We start from the raw sequence: 18,866 nt of genomic DNA on the forward strand, positions 1-18,866 counted from the left end.
AGTTGAGGAATATAATGCTAAGTGAAGTTAGCCAATCCTAAAAAACCAAATGTCAAATGTATTTTTTGATATAAGGATGCTGATTCATAATAGGGATGGGGGGGCAAAGGAAGAATAGAAGAACTTTAGATAGGGGAAAGGGGAGGGAATTGAGGGGAGGGGTCATGAAAGTAGGAAAGGTGGTGGAACGAGATGAACATCATTACCCTAAGTACATATATGAAAACACGATTGGTGTGAGAGACATGAAAATTGTGCTCTATTTGTAATATGAATTGAATCGCATTCGGCTTTCATATATAACTAATCAGAATAAATAAAATAAAATAAATTTTTAAATACCTTCTTCATAAGGGATTTGTTTCTATCATCTAGTTTTGCTCTTTGTAATATATATTTTGTCTTATTTCATAAATTACCTTTTTGAAACCTGAAAGACTGTGTATTCTCTGGTTGTAGAGGATCTAGTTTTCTTCTGGAAGGCTAACAGACCATGAACACATCACCTCTGGACAGTTGAGTTTGAGAACTAGCTATATTAGGGTTAATTGATTTCCCCGGCTTCCTTGCAGAACACATAGAGTATTTCCTTTCTGTGTTCTCCATAGAAAGCCTGGGTTGTTAGCCAGGTCACCTCTGCTCTGATGAGGCCTGAACTTTCCTCCATGTTAATGCAGACTGCTGAAAGCTGTGCTCAAGTTTTTGCCTACTCCCTGTGGCTGCATATCTTTGATTTCTTGCGTCTAACCTCACACATGGCAGCTTAGCAAGCAGCAGGTTCCTTGAAGGGAAATTGCAAGTAGAACAGTGTGGCTCAGTACTATCCTCTGTGATCGTGGACCCTCGTATTTTGACCTCTTTGGCTTCCAGAATGCCAGAGTTTTTCTTTTCAGTCCAGATACCTCTGAAAGCATCACCTTGACATTTATTTCTCATGATATGACTTGTTATTTCCCTTTAAGCTATAAGGCAAAGGTGAATATGGTGTTCACCTTAACATATTTCCTTCTTTTTCTAAGACATGACCCATTGAATTTTGGCTGCTAGACTAGCTTTTTACTCTCTAATGGTACATTGTTTTCAATTGCTTTATAGTTGTCTCAGCAAGAGGATTGATTTGATAAAGTTACTGTTAACATGATTGTAAGGAAAATTGTCCTTGTAATTTTTGTTTTACATTTGTACAGTAGTTCAGGGTATGGATGTACCATCATATATTGAATTATGCCACAGTTATACACACACTTAGGTAATTTCCAATCATTTTGCTATTACCAACAAGATACAAATGAACAATATCAGACAAACTATATTGCACCTAAGCACACATGCACATATGATTGAGGGAAAATTTATTGAAGAGGCATTGTCATTTAAAAAATATGCATTTGCAAGTTCATAAAGGAGTGATTATTTCCCAGTGAAATTGCTTCCAGTCATTGCTCCCTTTAAGGGCTGAGTTCTTCACCACAGATTACATTCTGGGTGAAGTTTTCTCCTGGGTGTAAATGTTGGTTGTTAGATTTTGAGATCTTCTGAAGTTAGATCCTTCCACATTCAGGAATTCTGAGCACTTGTTGCAATTGTCCATATAGGATTCATTGGCACCAATTATTTTGGATACATTTATGTATAGATTTGACTTCCATATTGTTATTGTTCCTAAATTATATTGACAGAAGATAGACAATTTTCTATCATTTTCTGTTTTATTTTCTTTATTGTTCCATGTAGTTTCCAAGGAGTGTCAAGATTTGGAACCCAGCAGCTATCATGTTTCCATTACAATAAGAATGAAATTAATTTTAAAATAATGTTGAGTATTTTAATAACCACAAAACAAATTGACTTTTAAAAATTAATAGAATTCACTGCTTATATCAATCTAGTGACATTTTTTTTTGTTATTCCAAATGAGCTACTTTACAAACCTTTGCTCAATAACATTTCATTTCTGTAAGAGTTACAAATTAAAATTTATGTCTGTTTAAATAAGTTTTCAGTGTAGATGAACAAATTACTCATAGTTTTTTTAAGAAACAGGATAAATTTTAATTAACAAAATTAAAATTTAACTTGTAAAATTAAAATTTGCTTATAGATATATAAGTCTATTAAGCAGTAGTGCAGTAGTTGTTTAGTAGGTCATTTAAAAAATTGATTCCTGCCTTTCAGAGCTCTAGAAATAATGCCAATATTTAATCTCATTATGAACCACATGAAAAAAAAATACTTTAAAGAACTCAAAGGCCTTGATTCATATCATTAACTCCCTCACCTTTAAAATTGTACCTTTGATGTGACAATAGTCTTTAGTTCTTCCTACTTCAAAAGAATCTTTGCCTAAAATCTATGAAAAGTTCCATTCACATTTCATTTCATTCAGTTCTGTAGAGCTTGTAATTCCTGGTAGTGAGCTTATGATACGCATGTCTAAAATGACTTGACAGGACTGCTTAGCTCTGTTAAAGCTGTTCAACATAAAAAGGCTTAAAATAACTGGCTCATGCTGTTTTATCCTTTCTACTGAAATTTGTTATCTTAAGTCCATTACAAATTTTTAAAAATCATTAACTGAAAATCATTAGGTGGTTGAGTGACAATTGGTGATTGTCATTTGCTTCAACGATTTCCTATGACTTTTTGCAAAACTGAGTAAAAATAAAACATACTTAGTATAATAATTATTTAGAACGATGTTTCTAAATGATGTGATATTGTACTTTACATTTTGTGTATAAATGGTCACTGCTTTATAAATTTATTTAATTTCTTCAATTGTTTCCTGATTTTTTCTATTAAATAATTGTCGATGACATGTTCTTCATTTCAAAATTGAAGACAGTAACTTTTTTTAATGTATAGTAATCTGAGCCCCCGAATTCATTTTTCTTTGATAATATTTCAAACACAAGACCTTAATCACGAGTGAGTCCTGAGAATGACAGGAATGCCATCTACATCCAATTGTAGATCCCCCTTCTTAACCCTATAACTGCAGGCAGGTCAATCTATGCCGAGAAGGAACAAAAAGACATGACAACTTTCAAAACTAATTTTAAAATCAGTCAAGTTTATAGCTATGTTTTGGAACAAAATTTCTCTTTTAAACTGATACTTGTCATTGGAATGAAAGAAACAGAATATGTTAGCATGTTAGCATTACTTTCTTCTTCCCTCTTCAAATGAAGGTATTTTGATTTTTGAGTCAGTTCTGTGATCAAATTTACCAATCAGATAGGAAAAAAATATTGCCATACTTTTAATTTTTGGATTTTTTTCTTATTAGAATAGGTCTGTAGTCATATCTTATTATGGTATTAAACTGAATTTTCCTCATGATTAATGATATGGCACATCATTTCATATGCTTATTTTCCATTTATATATCTTCTTTTTTAAAATTAATTTTTATTTATATATGACAGCAGAATGCATTACAATTCTTATTACACATATAGAGCACAATTTTTCATATGTCTGCTTCTCTACAAAATATATTCACACCAATTCGTGTCTTCATATGTGTATTTGGATAATAATGACCATAACATTCCACAATCATTTCTAATCCCATGCCCCTCCCTTACCCTCCAACTCCTCTGCCCTATCTTCTTGATAAAATGTCTGTTCAAACATATTGACCATTTTTAAATTAGGTTATCAATTCTTCAACAATCTATACACACTGTATACCCAAGTGTGTTGCAAGTGTCTCCTTGTGTAAGACTTATATTATATTCTCTTGATAGTAACATTCAAAAGGTAAACATTTTAATTTTTGATATAGTCTAATTTATCAATATTTTCTTAAATTATGATTTTGAGGTCTTACATAAAAACCCTTACCTAAATCAAGATCACAAAGGTATTACACTATTTTTTTTCTAGAAGTCACACAGTTTCAAATTTTGTATTTAGTAAGATACTTTATAAATCAACTTTTATATGGTACAAAGTAGAGGCCAGGATTCTTCCTTGAATGTAAAAGCATATAAATGGCAATTATTCACTTATTTAACAGAAGAGGCAATCTTTCTACATAGAATTGGTTTTCTACCTTTTTTCAAAATTGGTTGGTCATATACATGTGAGACCTGTCATGTAATCACATATATATGTAGGGTAATAATGTCTGATTCATTCTATTACTCTACCTATCCATTACCCCCTCCCCTGCCTACACTCCCCTTTGCCTAATCTGAAGTACCTCTGTTTTTCCATAGCTACCCCTATTGTGAATTAGTCTCTACATATTATAGTAAACATTTGGCCTATGGTTTTCTTGGATTGGCTTATTTTGCTTAGCATGATATTCTCTAGCTCCATCATTTACCATCAAATGTCATAATTTCATTCTTCCTTAAGGCTAATATTCCATTGTGTATATATATTTTATTTATTCATTCATCTCTTGAAGGGCATCTAGTTTAGTTTCATAGTTTAGGTATTGTGAACTGAGCTGCTATAAACATTGATATGGCTGCATCTGTGTACTATGCTGATTTTAAGTCCTTTGGGTACAAACTGGCAAGTGGGATAGCTGTGTCAAATGGTGGTTCCATTCCAAGTTTTCTGAGGAATCTCCAAACTGCTTTCCATAATGATTGCACCAATTTGCAGCCTTGCCAGCTATGTATGAGTGTACCTTTTCCCCAACATCCTCGTGAACATTTTTTGTTGCTTGTATTCTTGATAATTGCCATTCTGGCTGGAGTGAGATGAAATTTTAGAGTACTTTTGATTTGCAATTCTCTAATTGCTAGAAATGTTGAACATTTTTTTTCATATATTTGTTGATTGTATTTCTTCTTCTGTGAAGTGTTTGTTTAGTTCCTTAGCCCATTTATTGATTGGGTTATTTGTCTTTTTGGTGTGGAGTTTTTTGTGTTCTTTATATGTCCTGGAGATTAATGCTCTATCTGAGGCACATGCATTAAAGATTTTCTTCCATTCTTTAGGCTCTCTCTTCATGTTATTGATTATTTCCTTTGCTATGATAAAGCTTTTTATTTGAATCCATTCCATTTATTTTTTAAAATTTATTTTACTTCCTGCATTTTAGGAGTCTTGTTAAAAAGTTCATTCCTAGGCAGACGTAGTAAAAATTGGGGGCCTACTTCTTTTTTCTTTTGGCACAGGGTCTTTGTTCTAGTGCCTAAGTCCTTGATCCAATTTGAATTGAGGTTTCTGCAGTTTGAGAGAGAGAAGTTTAATCTCATTTTGTTAAATATGGATTTCCAGTTTTCCCGGCACCATTTTTTTCTCCAATAAATGTTTTGACATCTTTTTTCTAGTATGAGATAATTGTATTTATGTGGGTTTGTCTATGTGTCTTCTATTCTGTACCATTGGTCTAAGTGTCTGGTTTGGTGCCAGTACCATGCTGTTTTTATTACTTTAGCTTTGTAGTATAATTTAACATCTGGTATTGTGATGTTTTATGCTACACTTTTCTTCCTAAGAATTGATTTGGTTATTTTGGGTCTCTTAATTTTCCAAATGAATTTTATGACAACTTTTTCTACTTCTGAGAAGAATGTCATTGAGATTTTAATAAGAATCACACAAAATCTGTGTAATGCTTTTGGTAGTATATCCATTTTGATAATATTAATTCTGCCTATCCAAGAGCATGGGAGACTTTTCATCCTTTAATGTCTTTTTTAATTTCTTTCTTTTAGAGTTCTGTAATTTTCATAGTAGAATTCTTTCACTTCTTTTGTTAGATTAATTCCCAAGTGTTTTATTATTTTTTTTTTAAATTATTGTGAATGGGGTAGTTTTCCTAATTTTTCTTTCAGTGGATTCATCACTGATGTAGAGAAACTCCATTGATTTAGGTTCCTGATTTTATATCCTGCAGCTTTGCTGAATTCATCTATTAGTTCTAGAAGTTTTCTGATGGAATTTTTTGCATCTTCTAAACATAGAATTTTGTCATCAGCAAGTATAATGATAGTTTGATTTCCTCTTTTCCTATTTGTATCCCCTTAATTTCTTTCATCTGTCTAATTGCTCTGGCTAGAGTTTCCAGGACTATGTTGAATAGAAATGGTGATAAAGGGCGTCTTTGTCTATTCCAGATTTTAGAGGGAATGTTTGCAATTTTTCTCCATTTAGAATGATTTTGGCCTTGGGTTTAGCATAGATAGCTTTAAAATATTAAGGTATGTTCCTACTATCCCTAGGTTTTCTAGTGTTTTGAACCTGAAGGACTGCTATATTTTGTCAAATTTTTTCTGCATCTATTGAGATGATCTAAATAAATGCTAATACAAATCATATGTCAATAATAGCCCTGAATGTTAATGACTTAAACACATCAATCAAAACACATAGATTAACAGATGAGATTTAAAAATGAGACATAACAATATGCAATCTTCAAGAGACTCACCTCACAGACAAAGACATCCACAGACTGAAGGTGAAAGAATATATAAGTCCCATGGACCATGTAAACAAGAAGAGGTTTCCATCCTCATGTCAGACATCGTGGACTTTAAACAAAAGTTAGACAGAAGGGACAAAAAAAGATATTTAATAGTACCTAAGGCAATTGTACATCAACAAGACATAACAATCATAAATATTTAAGCCCCAAACAATGCAGCTTCTATGTATACCATACAACCCTTTCCCAATTTCAAGAATGAAATAGACCACAACACAATAATATTGGTGAATTTAACACACCTCTCTCACCACTGGACATACCTTACAAACAAAAATGAAACAAAGAAACTATAGAACTAAATAATACAATTAGCAGTTTGACTTAACAGACATATATTGAATATTTCATCCATCAATGAGCAAATACACTTGCTTCTCAGCAGCAGGTAGATCCTTCCCTACAATATACCATATCTGATGCCACAAAGCAACTCTTAGCAAACACAAAAAGTAGAGACACTTCCCTGCATTCTATCAGATCATAATTGAATAAAATCAGTAAACACTGATAAAATAAATAGTAGAAGCTATTCCAACACCTGCAGACTAAATAATATGCTAATTAGTGAAAATGGATTGTAGAAGAAATCAGAGATGAAATGTAAGATTTAGAGTGAAGTGAGAACACTGATACAACATATCAAAATCTCTAGAACACTATGTAGGCAGTGCTAAAAGAAATGTGCATTATTTTGAGCTCATTCATTGAAAGAATAGAAAGTCAAGTAATAAATGACCTAATGTTACATCTCAAAGCCCTACAGAAAGAAGGACAAATCAACACCAAAAGCAGAAGACAGAAAATAATTAAAATCAGAGATGAAATCATTGAAACTAAAACAAAGGAAAGAATTTAAAAAAATGACAAAATAAAAAGTTGTTTCTTTGAAAAACTAAATAAAATTGGTAAACCATTAGCTACACTAAGGAAAAGTGAAAGAGAGAGTACTCAAATTAATAAAATTCATGATGAAAAAGGAAATATCACAACAAGCACTACTGAAATACAGAAGATAATTAGAAACTCTTTTGAAAATTTATACCCCAATAAAATAGAAAATCTTGAAGAAGACATTGACAAATTTCTAGAGACATATAATCTGCCTAAACTGAACCAGGAAGACATACACAATTTGTACAGATCAATCTCAACCAAAAAAAAAAAAAAAAAATAGAAGATGCCATCAAAGCCTACCAACCAAGAAAAGCCCAGGATCAGACAGATTCTCAGCCGAGTTCTGCAAGACATTCAAAGAAGTATTGACACCAATACTCCTCAAATTATTTCATGAAACAGTAAGGGAGGTAACCCTACCAAACTCATTCTATGAGGCTAGTATCACCCCTGATACCAAAACCAGACAAAGGCACATCAAGGAAAGAAAAGCAGAGCAATATCCCTGGTGAAGATAGATGTATACATTCTCAGTACGACACTTGCAAATATCATACAAAATCATATTAAAAAGATAGTGTACCACAATCAAGTGGGTTTATCCCAGGGATGTAAGGTTGATTCAACATACAGAAATCAATAATGTAATTCATCACATCAATAGGCTTACAGACAAGGATAATATGATCATGTCAGTTAATGCAGATAAAGCACTTGACACAACATCGTTTGCTTTATTTGCAAGATTTGTGCTTGATTTTGGAATTGGGGTAATATCATCTTCCCAAAATCAGTAGGGAAGTATGTATTTCAATTTTCTGAAGGGATTCATGCGTAGTTAGTATTATTTCTTTCTTAAATGTTTGATAGAATTCTCCAGTCAAGCAATTGGTCCTGCGGGTCTCTTAGCAATTTACTTCCGGAGCAGACATTTTTTTCTTTGATATTTACCCAACTCACAATCTTTCTTCATCTCTGCCCAGGAAGACAGAGTTTGAAGCTCTTTCTACAATGTCTCAAATGTAGAGCCTGAATGCCTTTTTGTGTCCTTTTCTCCAGGACTGCATTTCTGAGAGAGACTTTGTTTAGGCTCTTTCCTTGCCCCATTATTTTTTTAAAGCACTAAATGAAGTCTACGAATACGATTGGGGAGCTGATGAAGGGGAGTCCTGGTGAATTCCCCCAGTTTAATCATGTCTGTAGTTCTTTGGTTTCAAAAAGTCCATACTAGTCCATTCTCCTTCTTTAGCTGTTCATTAAAAGTTTAGGACATTTCTTTTTTTGTAATATTGAGGACCCCATTACCTCCTCCATTGCACAAGCTAGGACTTATATCTGATGGTCTTTTCTTAGAGGTGCCCATCTTTCTGCAGATTGCATAACAAGCACAGCTCTCTGACAGATTCAATTAAAGTTATGATTCTTTACATTCCCTGATTTTTTGTTTCTTGTTAGAGTGGGAGCAGTATTCACGATGACTTAACAGAACACAAAAATCATCATGTTTTCATGACATGATTGCTAATCCAACATTTGTGATATATAAGAAGAAAGTCATAAGTTTTTCTGAAAGAACCATGGTGTCTTTACCTTGGTAATAGAGCACAACCGGAGCCATTTAACCATCACGACTCTCAGCACCATGAATAGTTAACAGCCTTGAGCTCTATTTTTTAATTCAGATAAGTACATTTACAAGTATCTCTTAAAAATGAAAAAAAAAATCAAGATGAGGTACTTTTAAGTTTTGAACTTTACATTTGTTCACATTTTAAAATGAAAATCAAAAAGGTTAGCCAGTGAATAAAGTAGATGAAGACATGTTTCTAAATTCTAATAATCACATCTCACAAGAATAAAATAGTTCATTCTCATTATAATTCTTTCTTAGAGTTAACCTTTAGCCTGTGAAATTATTCATGTTCATCTACATGAAGATACTAAGAAAAAAATGAATTTGAACTTCTTAAAACCCTCTGCACTCAGGTTCAGACTCTACATGCTTAACTTCTATTTTCATTGCCTGATGAAGTTTTCACTTTTTAAAATTTTCTTCCCAGCTCTCTTTATTTATGAAAAGCTTCATTTTCCTTAATACATTGTTATAATAACTCTGTCCTTCGTTGTCTCTTTTAACAAGGCTTTTACAATGCTTTTTGACACTTGTTTTACGTCCTTTTTAAAATAGAATCATAAACCCCAATATTTTTTGTGTCAAAATTATCTTTGAAGAAAATATCTTAATGAATTTACATTTAGAAGTTACTTGAGGCATGCATTCAATGCTTTTGGTGAAGAATAAGTGCTTTGTCAGGGCATATTCCTGTAACTCCAGCAACTCCAGAGGATAAGGCAAGCAGATCTCAAATTTGAGGCCAATCTTAGCTATTCAGCAATACCCTGTCTCAAAAGAAAAAGACAAGGACTGAGGATATAGCTCCATGCTAAAGCAATTCTGCATTCAATCCCCAATACCAAAATGAACAATTAAATAAATGCCTTGCATTTAATAAACACTATAAACAAATCATACTGTTATGAATTTCAGCTCAATAGTATGTATAATTATGAGCATACAATCAGAGTGCTAATTGAAAGTATGGAAAGAAAAATTCTGTCTTTGTTTCTTTTATCTTAAAAGATAAAAAGCAAACAAACAAGCAAACAAACAAACAAAAACCCCAAAGGTCCATATTATCTCTGGCTAGATATCAGGTCCTTATCTTTTACTTTAACTTATATTTTAAAAAAGAATGAAGACTTCTGCAGTCATTGTAATTCTCTTAGGTCTCAGCCTTTCCTCTACTCTCTCAAGCTACTTTGACAAAACCCCCTTCTCCTTCTTTGTTTGATGCAACTGGGAGCACAAATTGTTAGAATTACATCTTGACTTGAATTCTAGAATTAGCTGTAACATTGAGGGCATCACAATTACAGATGGTGTTTCATACCCATTATTCTGAATATTTCTGAATTCCAAAAAGCCTGTCATTTATTTTTTTCTAGAAATTCATGTATGTGGAATTATGTACATAATTTTTGGTTATATTTTTTCATTATATTTAATATAATGCTTTTGATCATGGTTCCAATACCATGCAGAGTTACAAGAAGGCACTGTGGGAATTCACAAAGATACCCATATTTTAGATTTTTGAGGAAGACGGTGATCTCTATTAAAGGTTGTAGGGATGAGCTGTTTAAACTAATATACAATGTTGATATTAAATTGTGCTACATTTCTTTTGATGGCATGAAATTTTTCTGAAGCTGAATATTCAGCAGATTTTACAATAAAATGTAAATGCTGCGCATGAAAATGAAAAGTTTTGATTCCAATGTGTAAGAAGTTGTGTAGTACCCAATATGTGTATAAATTCAATGAAGAAATAATTATTTTAAAATTATTTAATAAATAATTAAATACATCAATTTTATTTTCTGTCAGTTAACTTCTATTATTTTCAGTCACTAGAATGTTAATACATGAATAATTGTGAATTTTTATCCAGAAATACTTAATCAAACCTCACTGTATTTCTTTGGGTCTAATATCCATGAAAATATAACAAACACTATAGGCTCCATGAGCTGAGAAAATTCGAGAACCTTTGTTTCTCTCTATTAGAAAAACTTTTAAGTTCTGAGGACACCAGATTCTTTCAGCTTTTGTAAATCATTTAAAGATAAAAAAAGACAAAAGAAAAAATTCTCTATTATTTAGAGCACTTATTCACTCCATAGAAAATTCTGGTTTGAATTTTTATGTGTTTTAAATATGCCATTCCATTCTTTTTTGATTGGCATTATTTCTGATAAGAGATGCTCAGACTGATTATTATTATTATTGTTGTTGTTGTTGTTATTTGCAATGGACTCTTTTTGCCTATCTATCTTTAAGATGTTTTTGGTACCATTTGTTTCCACAATATGATTTTGATATACTTGGATTGACTTTACTTTTATATTGCTCCAGTGTTTTTGAGAATATTTATCTATGGATTCATAATTTTGATCAGTTGAGAACACTGTTGCCATTAGTCTTTCAAATATTTAACTATTCCTTGACCTTCATGTATGTCAGACTTTTTGTTCACCATGGCTCTGTTCTTATGTTTCAGATCTTTTCTCACTATTCTGAAAGGTTTTTAGTTATATGAATATAAACTATTCGGTGATCTTTCCTTCTGTACCATGTAATTTACAGATAAGCACAAGCAGCAAATTTTTTACTCCAGACATTTCAATTTTCTAACCCTTGCTCTGCTGTGTTACTTTTTTATCTTTTTCATTGTCTCCCCATTATATCTGATGCTTATAATAGTTATTTTAATGTTGTCTCCGGCTCATTCCTTCATCATTGTCATTTCTGGACCTGTTTCTATTGTCTAGTTGTTATGATATGGAATATGCTTTTATGTTACTGTGTCTCTAGTAACATTTTATTTAGCTGTGAATTTTTGACATTGAGGAACAGTGAATTTTTTGTGTTCTTTCAAAAACTGTACAACTTATTTATTTACATATTTTTTTAAATCAAAGAAGTAATATATGGACAGCTGATTTCCAAAAGCCTTATACTTCACTTTTATTCTCCATTACTTTTATCACTTATTCTCTGTGATCTACTCTGAACATTCTGGGGGTAGTCAGAAGTCTCCATTCTGAATATTCCAAGAACTCAGAATGTGTTCAGGCTACAACCTCACAGTCAAAATTTCCCATCTATACACAATTACTTATAAATTCCTCTAGACAGAATGATGTGGCGATCATTGTTTCTACACCATCATTTGCTTACTTTCTTCCAGGGAATAAGCATTTTTCTGTGCTTCTTGTCCAATTTCTAAAGAAAGTTATGACATATATTTTATCAAGGTTATAGCTGTTTATGGTGCAAGAGCAAGTAGTATACCAGTTATCCTATCATGGTTGGAAATGGAAATCCCCAAATCACTTCAAATTTTGTACAGGGAACGCCTGTCCCCATCACCAGCCTGTTGGGGCTCAAAATTGTATGTTCACAGCCTTGAGAAGCTATCTCAGGCGAGAACTGGATTAGTGGACAGGAATCACACACAAAAAATAAAAGTTGTGTGAGAATTGGGTAAAAGAAACACATAGATTAGAGAGGTAGCCAAAGAGCCCTGTTTTATAGGCTGAGGTTTTGTAAATCATTATGACATTTATGACATGAAAGTGATATGAGAAGAGAAAGGATTCTCAATTACATTACATCACAATCCCAAAGTTTTAGTGTTTAGTATGAGTGGAGCTGGAAGGAAAAAAAAAAAAAGGAAGACCATATTAAAATGTTTCATAGGAAAATACAAAGTTAAGAAAAAGTTACTTGAGGGTAACTACCTATACCCTGAAATTAATTTATTACTCGTTATAAGCATATTTACTTAATGAGAATATATTAATTTTCAAGAGTTTATTGTAATTAGAATTCCATAGAAAAGCTTAATGGTATTTGCTTTAATTTGATGTTCAATAGGGATTAAAAATCATTGGTTTGAACATAAAATTTTATGTAAAAATGCTTTAATTGGTGATGTTTTCTCTTTTTTTTAAAGAGAGAGTGAGAGAGGGAGAGAGAGAGAGAATTTTTAATATTTATTTTTTAGTTTTCGTCGGACACAACATCATTGTTTGTATGTGGTGTTGAGGATTGAACCTGGGCCTCACGCATGCCAGGCGAGCGCGCTGCCGCTTGAGCCACATCCCCAGCCCAATTGGTGATGTTTTCAACGCACTGTGATTTTTTTTCTCAGATATAATAAATACAATAATAAGACACTTTTAAGCTTTCTCACTAAACAGAAGGTGCCCAGGGGAAAATATGATGTAATCAGCTAACAGGAAATGTATGTTGGACCCAAACATGTGCACAGGCAATATCTCCATATTGAAGAGATCTTTGCACCTCAAGAGACAGACAGTTCTGGAGTATATTTAACGAATAAAACAGTTAACATAATGCTGGTTTATTGTGAAGAAGACTGAGGTGCTTCTTGAGGAAAAGCTCACAGAGCTCTCTCTTAACCAATAAGAGAGCAAATAAGGGTTGTTACACTAGGACCCCACCAGCTATGAGAGACGGCGTCTGTATCTTAATGATCTATTGAATTAACATTTAACAAAGTCAGTCTTCACAAGATCACTCTTCCAGAATTCATAGGGCACATTTTTATTTTTAATGTATCCCCAAGTTATTTTATTAAACATAAAACCCACAATTCCCCTATTTATATTTCAACATAGATATGTGGGGATCCATACCTAGGACAAGAATTTAATCAATATTAATTTTTTTATCTCTTTTAGGGAAAATTAGTTACTTTCAAAGTAGCTTGCTTATGTTTCTTTAGTGTATTCCTCCATCTCACTTGGTCATTGTCTTCATATTATTATATCCTACCAGTATCTGATTTAATCATATGGCATATCATTCATTCACATCAATAGCATAACTTAGAAATTCTACTTTTAACTCTTTCTTCTCCTCTAGTAGAAGAGAATTACAATTGAAAGTTTGCGATGGGACATACCCTATCAATGACAATTCTCAAACTTGGAAATATATATTCCAGTTGCCTTAGAAAATTCTGCGATAGAAATCACTTTGCTTTGAAGTCAGGGAGTTTAATATGAATCCTAGTTCTGAATCTTATTTGTCTTTTAAATTTGGGAAATTTAGTTAATTTTTTTGAAAAACAATTTCCTTATATGAAATGGACATATTCATAGTATCTATATCCTATGAAGTAGTGGAAAAGACTACATTTTAAAATACTTGTATGATTCATTATAGGGTCTCAGTAGAGGATATTTTTTTTTATTCCTAACTTAATTTTCGGTTCTTAATTAACTGCCTGCCCTAACTCATTTCTCCAGGTCTAGGTAAATCCATTATTGTTTGACCTGCTGATATTCTTTGCTTGTAAGATTCTTAGTGGGCACTGAGTTTAGCCAGTTGTAAAATTCTAATCTCACTTTGCAGTTTTCCTGGGACTCAGATCAATGTCTATCCCAATGTCTGTCCCTCTATTTTCACTGTCTCATCTTCATGCTTCTCAGCCCACCTCACCCCTCTCTTACCTCTGACCTCCATGTTTGCTCTCTTCATTTTCAGAGACTTGAAAGGAAAAAAAAAAAGAAAAAAGAAAAGAAAAAGGTGAAAAGTGCTAAAGCAATTTTTCTTTTTGGAGATTATTTGTTGTTTTTGTTCTGTTTTTCTGCAGAGGTAAGAAATAAGAACTCTACTAAAAATCAAGCCCGGGAAAAATAACTTACTTAGATGATGGTTGTTTATCCATATCTCAAAAATCAGACTACTTAGATTATGTCTATGCACCTTCCTCCTGAACTGACCTTGTCACAAAGAAGCAGGTCATGGAATCTAGCAACCATTTCCAAAACAGTGCTCAAAGTGTTTAAGCTTTGGCCTCAGACAGAGCTTTATTATGTGAAAAACAAATGGGATATGGAGAGAGAACAGCATAAATATATTCTCACTACATTTTATAGATAATTTTCCAAAAAGGATGTAGTTTATACTTTCTTTCCTTAATTATTTTATGCCTGGACTTTTAACTTTCACTGGAGCATATGATAACCAAGTCCAAATTTAAGCTGCAGAAAAATATTCCCTGTCTGCTCAAGAAAGGCCTGAGAAGATTAATCCATTCCCATAAGCTATACTTTCAATCCTAGAGTTGCTATACTTGCTCCTTAATATTCCTTTTATTTTAACTTCTGGGAGATGCTACATTCTCCCATCTCTGGTACTCTAAGGAACCAAATCTCACACAAAGCATTTTTAAGATAAGGTAATCTAATCAGCATATGTAATTTTCTACTTCCTTACAATTCATTGCCTCTGGTGCCATCTCTTAAAAACACCTTTATCCGCCATTTAGTTCAATTTCTTACAGAACTGTGGGGAAACTATTATTGCTAATAATGAAGCAAATAAGTAGTTTACTTTTAAATTAGCAAACACATTCAATTACTCTGCAACCATTCTAAAGTTAACAAGAAAAATTAGTAGTATCAGCACAGAAAAAGAAAGGCCTATTTTTGTTTTTATCCTTCTTTAGATAAAACCTAATCTGTACCCACCAAAAAAATTCCCATCAAAAGAATCTCCAGCTGGAAAACTGGCTTAAGAGAGTTAGTGACTCAACCTGTCTCCCAACTAAAAAACTATAAAGTTATAATGTTGTTCTAAATGTTCTCTATGTTTCCACTCTTGTTCCCATCCACTTCTCATACTGTTACCAAAGTTAAGTCTTTCATGTGAAAATCAAATCATATTCTTCCACTGATTTTCCTACTGGTGGTTACCTGAGTAATATAGTTTAATGTTATCTTGGAAATCATCAGCCTTTATGATCTGTGTTCAGCTTTTTTTCTGGAGTTTCATCTGTTACAAAGGCTTTCTGTAGCCATTCCCTCTCTCTGTGTTTTTGTAGCCCTGCATTCCTACTGGCATAGACTAATGCCTCCACCTATAAAGTCCTCCCCAAATGTTCTTACTCAATTTTGACTCACCTTTATGAGTCAATTTTGTTCTTGAGGAAACCTTCCCTCACCACCCTCTGAAGAATAAGTTAATTAATTCTTTATTATGGGTTTCTAACAACCTATAGCACTTCTTTCCTTGGAAATGCAACACTTACTGGACTGTGAATTTTTAAAGACTTGGACTATATTATATATATATATCTCATTTTTCTTTCTAATGTGACTTAAGTTCAAACTTTCAACCTTAGCCTGATGATTTCTCTTCTGTGTTTCAAAGGTCAGCAATTCTTTAGATCATATCTAGATCTATGTGTTGGTCTTTGAGGTTTAGCTTCTTAAGAAAAAAAATTATGTCTTCATAACAACTTTCTTCAGAGTCAAGTAATTTCTAAGTCTTAGTCAATGATATCCTCCCCCAAACAAATTTTAATCTGCAGTTGGGAAGTGGAAAGACAATTTTCATGTAGTTCCTAATGGCCATTCCCAGTTTTGTCAGAAGACACAGTAGAAGAGTGTGGTGGGAGGGATGTTACTCCATTCATAGCACCCAGGAAGCAGAGAGAGAGAAGGGGCCACAGGGAAGATGTACCCTCCCAGGCACTCCCCAGTTACCCACCTCTGGCTGCCATAACTCACCTTCCTTCAAATACCACCCAGTCAGTCCTTTCAATGTAGGATGAACTGGTTAGGTTTCTGTTCTCACTATCCAATCATTTCACTTCTGAACATGCCTGCACTGACACAATTGCTTTTGGAGGACACCTACTACACAAACCATAACAATAAGCCTAGAACAATAACTCTGGCCAAACTCCTTTAGATGACTAAGATGTTGTTATGAGTTCACACACACACGCACACACACACACATACACATTCTAATACTCAGGACCTCAGAGTATAACTTTATTTAGATATAGGGACTTTACAGAAGTTATCATTTAAAAACAATATCATCAGGATGAGTCCTAATCCAATATGACAGGTTCTTTATAAAAATAGGAATTTGGACACTAAAACAGACATGCATAGGGAAACACACACACACACACACACACACACACTCTCTCTCTCTCTCTCTCTCTCTCTCTCTCTCTCTCTCTCACAGTAAAAGATGGCCCTGTCTACCAAAGACAGAATCACAGGACAGATCTTTTTTCTTCCCTGCCCTCAGAAGGAACGAAAACTTTATTTTTTTTTTATTTCTTATTTCTAGTATTAACTCTTTTTGAAGGTACTTATAACTTACTGAAACGTGTTATTTTGTATCTGTATGTACATGTGCGTGTGTGTGTGTGTGTGTGTGTGTGTTAATACATACTTTAGTGTATGTATTAGCAAGTATAGCCAAATTGAATGAAATTATGGTTTCAAACTGTCAAACATTTTCAAAATTCAGGGCAGATATTTCATATTGCCTCTTATTATTGAAATATGAAATTCCATCCACAACAGTTTTGAATAAGTCATGCTATTTATTTCTCTTGTTTATAGAAAGATTGTTCTATTATGTTGACCTCTACCTCATTTTTCATCTTTCTATCACTTCCACTGCAATTACATCAAAAGGATTTATAGGCATGATGAAGAGGTCACAGAGAACTTTTCATCTCTCAGAAAAAGAAGTCATGGACTTAGTATAGCCATAATGTTCACACATCATAAAAACTTAATATGTTCAACAAAATATTTCCATTATTTTTTACACTTTTCTGACTTATTGATTTATTTTTATTTATTAACACACATTAATTGTTCATATGAATGGGATTCACTGATATTTCCATACATGCATACAATATGAATTGATAATAATAAATCAGAAAATATAAAGAAGTATGTAGGTGAGTAAAATGCAAATAACATTCATACTCTTTCTTTTTCTGTAAATTTATGTATTTAATACTTTTTGTACTGTAGGAGAAATTCACCATGAATCTTAAAGAGGTTGGAAACATCATTTCATAAATAGTGTCTGATAAAATCATATCAACTAAGTGGATTTTTCTGTTCCTGAAAAAAGTTAAAAGCATTAACAAGGAAGCAAATAAAATGAGACATATTATTCATGCATGGAATAGCCAAGAGAAAAACAAAACAAAAGTCAAATTACAAGTTAAGAAATAAATATCAGAAAGAAATAGATACAATTTCATAACTGTATGCAGGGTAAGTAGACAAAGGAGGAGCCATTGATGTGATGGATCACAGTTCAATCACCCCCAAAAGAGAAAATCCCACCTTAACAATTCATCTAGTGGGAGCATAAGTGATACTTGGTAGACCAGAGCACCAACCATTGGAGAATTCAAAGAAGTGTTTAAAGAAGTGTAGTAACAGACCTGGCCCTGCTTGGGAAGGCTCTGCCTCTGGGGATGAGTGGGTGATTTAAAACAGGAAGGCTTGGCAGTAAAAGAAAATAAAGAAATAAGATTGGTATTTAAGCGACAAAAGCAGAATCAGAGTAACAGAAGACATACTATGTCTTTGCTCTGCAAATAGTCAAACCAAAACCAAACAACAAAATAAACAAAGGTTGTCAATCAAGAAATAGCACTTTTGATCAAATGTGTATATTGAGGTAGGACACCCTGTAATCCAACTAAACCACTCTCTTGTGTGCAGAGCATCTATTATAGTTAATCCAGAAAAGTAGAAAACATTTCAAATTGACCAAAAATGGTGTCCACTTAATGTTACTATAATGAAACAAATACAAACTCAAAATATTTCAGTAGCTGAAAATAATCTGCCCCAAAGAAACTGTAGAGATTTAATATATACCTCAATTTGAATTAAATATTAAATAGACATTGGGAAATATGGAAAACTAGCTCAAATAAAAATCAAAACATTAGAATAAAAATTGTTACAAGTAAAATATATGAAATGTGTATAATGAACTCATTAAAGAAATTGGAGTATTAAAAAAATCATTGTAGAAATGAAGGTTGAATGATAAAAAGACCAAAGTAAAATG

This window comes from Callospermophilus lateralis, chromosome 6 (assembly GCF_048772815.1).
Source record: "Callospermophilus lateralis isolate mCalLat2 chromosome 6, mCalLat2.hap1, whole genome shotgun sequence".
Classification (NCBI taxonomy): Eukaryota; Metazoa; Chordata; class Mammalia; order Rodentia; family Sciuridae; genus Callospermophilus; species Callospermophilus lateralis.